Source organism: Delphinapterus leucas, chromosome 10 (genome assembly GCF_059928025.1).
Source record: "Delphinapterus leucas isolate spDelLeu-1000000601 "Yukka" chromosome 10, BTC_Dleu_Yukka2, whole genome shotgun sequence".
Classification (NCBI taxonomy): domain Eukaryota; kingdom Metazoa; phylum Chordata; class Mammalia; order Artiodactyla; family Monodontidae; genus Delphinapterus; species Delphinapterus leucas.
In genome coordinates this window covers 10,274,965-10,278,584 of record NC_143138.1, presented here as the reverse complement: position 1 = coordinate 10,278,584, position 3,620 = coordinate 10,274,965, and positions in this window count along the sequence as shown.

The window sequence follows — 3,620 nt, the reverse complement described above, 5'->3', positions numbered from 1 at the left end:
GTTACACAAGCTGTTTGACTAACAAAATAATTGTCTAACTAGTAAACTGACCTCAGCTTTTTTGTACCCTCACCAGGTGAGCTCTGGGGACATTCCAGGTATAGAAGAATAGTAGTTTGGTTCTTAATTGCAAGCAACAGAAACCAATTCTGGCTTGTTTAATAAGAAAATTTATGTTATTAAACAGATATTGTATAAATAACTGTTACTAAAATAATTTGTTAATGGATAGTTTGATATAAATTGTGACATCAAAAACATGAAATGTGTAAGAGGTACAGATTACTATGTATAAAATATGCAACAAGGATATATAGTACAGCACAGATAATATAGCCAATATTTTACAATAACTTTAAAAGGAGTATAACCTATAAAAAATTTGAATCACTATGTTGTACACCTAAAACTAATATAATATTGTAGATCAACTGTGAAAAAAAAACAAACACCATAAGAAAATATAAAATGTGGAGTGGGGAAGCATAAAAATGTAGAGCTTTAGAATGCATTTGAACAAGTTGTTATTAATTTAAAATAGACTGTTATAAATATAATTATTTTTATGTAAGCCTCATGGTAACCACAAAGCAAAAACCTATAGTAGATATATAAAAGATAAAGAGAAAGGAATCTAATCAAACCACTACAGAAAGTCATCACAAAGGAAGAGAGCAAGAGAGGAAGAAAGGAAAAAAGGAATTACAGAACAGGCAGAAAATCCTTAACAAAGTTGTAATAAATCTATACCTCTCAATAATTACTTTAAATATAAATGGACTAAATTCTCCAGTAAAAAAAATAGAATGGCTGAATGGATAAAAAAACAAACCCAACTATATGCTGCCTATAAGTGACTTGCTTCAGCTTTAAGGACACACACAAACTGGAAGTGAAGGGAAGAAAAAAGATATTCCATTCAAGTGGAAACCAAAAGAAAGCTGGAGTATCTATGCTTATAGCAACATATAGAAATCAGTTGCTTCTGCATACACTGGAAACAAAATACCTGAAAACAAAATTAAAAAATCACATTCACAAAAGCATCATAAAGAATAAAATACGTAGGAATAAATTTAACCAAGGAGGTGAAAGACCTGTACACTGATGAAAGAAATTGAGGAAGACACAAATAAATGGAAAGATACTCCATGCTCAGGGACTGGAAGAATATTGTTAAGATGTCCATACTACCCAAAGCAATCTATAGAAACAGTGTAATCCCTATCAAAATTCCAATGGCATTTTTCACAGAACTACAACAAGCAGTCCTAAAATTTGTATGGACCACAAAAGACCCTGAATAGCCAAAGCAATCTTGAGAAAGAACAAAGCTAGGGGCATCACACTTTCTAATTTAAAACTACATTACAAAGCTACAGTAATCAAAGTATTATAGTATTGGCGTGAAAACAGATACATACATCAATGGAACAAAATAAAGAGCCCAGAAATAAACCCACGCATGTGTGGTCCATTATATACAACAAAGGAGTCAAGAATATACAGTTGGGAAAGGATAATCTCTTCAATAAATGGTGCTGGGAAAACTGGACACCCACATACAAAAGAATGAAACTGGACCCCTATCTTACACTGTACACGAAAATCAACTCAAAATGGATTACAGACTTGAATGTAAGACCTGGAACAATAAAACTCCTTGAAGAAAACATAGGTGATAAGCTCCTTGACATAGGTCTTGGTGATGATTTTTGAGGCTTACACCTAAAGCAAAGGCAACAAAAACAAAAATAAACAAATGAGGCTACATCAAACTGAACAGCTTCTGTACAGCAAAGGAAACCATTAACAAAATGAAAAGGCAATCTACAGAATGAGAGAAAATATTTATAAATCATATTTGTCATAAGGGATTAATATCTAAAATACAAAAAGAATTCATACAACTCACTAGCAAAAGAAAACCTGATTAAAAGATGGGCAGAGGAACTGAATAGACATTTTTCCAAAGAAGATACACAAATGTCCAACTGATACATGAAAAGGTGCTCAACATCACTAATCATCAGGGAAATGCAAAGTCAAGCCACAATGAGATATCACCTCACACCTGTTAGAATGGCTATTATTTTAGAAAAGCACACAAGGAATAACAAGTGCTGTTGCAGGTGTGGAGAAAAGGAGACCCTTGTGCACCGTTGGTGGGAATGTAATTTGGTGCAGCCACTGTGGAAAAGAGTATGGAGGTTTCTCAAAAAATTAAAAATAGACTTACACATGATCCAGCAATTGATCCAGCAATGATGTAAGTCATATTTCTCACTGGCAGGCAAGGGAGTCACGAGAAAGGGGAAAAAACTAAAATAAACTGTGTAGTGTTGGTTTGGAATTGGAGGTATTGGTATAAACTAATAATATTCATTAGATAGATAGATGATGATAGCTGACACAGGAAGGAAGGAAGACAGAGAGAGAGGAGAGGAAGGAAGGAAGAAAAGAGAAGAGATAGATGTAATGATGTGTATGTGTATATACGTATATATTTTCCACTGAAAGACTGAGAGCTGCAGTATCCTGATATCAATTAACATGCCTGGCACAAGGAAAGAACAAGATGATACTGGAACATCTTGTAGGGCCAGAAAGCAAGAACATGCTCCAAGAATGATGGGGACATCAAAGGACACAGGAGCCAGTGTGATGGGGCTCCCAACTGGCCAAATCTGGGACAATTTGAGCATCAAAATATGCAATAAGAATAAAGGATTATAAACTATTAAGTAAAACAGAAAACCATGGGAATGTAGATACCTGAAAAGATAAACAGTCGGCTCTCCATATCCACAGGTTCTGTATTCTCAGATTCAACCAACAGCAGATTGAAAATATTCTAAACCTGCCCCCCCAAGTTCCAGAAAGTTTCAAAAAACAAAACAAATTCATGCCACTCGTGGGCAACTATTTACATAGCCTTTACATTGTATTCGGTATTCAAAGTAATCTGAAGGTGACTTAAAGTATACAGGGAGATGTGCATTGGTTATATATTGGTTATATGCAAATACTACACCATTTTCTATAAGGGACTTGAGCATCTGTAGATTTTGGTATCCATGGGGGTCCTGGAGCCCATCTTCCACGGATACTGTGGGACATCTAGATCAAGATCTAGACCTAGATCTAAACTTTGATGCAGAACAGGATATCTAGATAGTTTCCAAGTACCACCCCACAAAATACTTTTTAAGCCTGGTATACACCACCTAAATCAAGGGATCAAAGTGAACATCACCAGTAATGGGACAAAAAAAATGATAGGATACAATCACTTCCAAAAATGATAAAGCTTAATTTAATCAAGAGGAAACATCAGACAAACCCAACTGAAGGACATTCTACGAAAGGACTGGACTGTTGATTTTTAAAGTGTCAAGGTCATGAAAGCCACTGAAAGACCGAGGCACTGCTCCACACAGAAGGGGACTAAAGAAACATGACAGCTAAATGCTCCACGTGATTATGACCTGGATATTTTCACTATAAAATTCATTATTGTGTCAACTGAATAAACTTGAATGGGTCTGAGGATTAGGTGGTAGTGCCGTATTAAGGTTAATTTTCTGATTTTTTTTTTTTTTTTTTTTTGTGGTACGTGG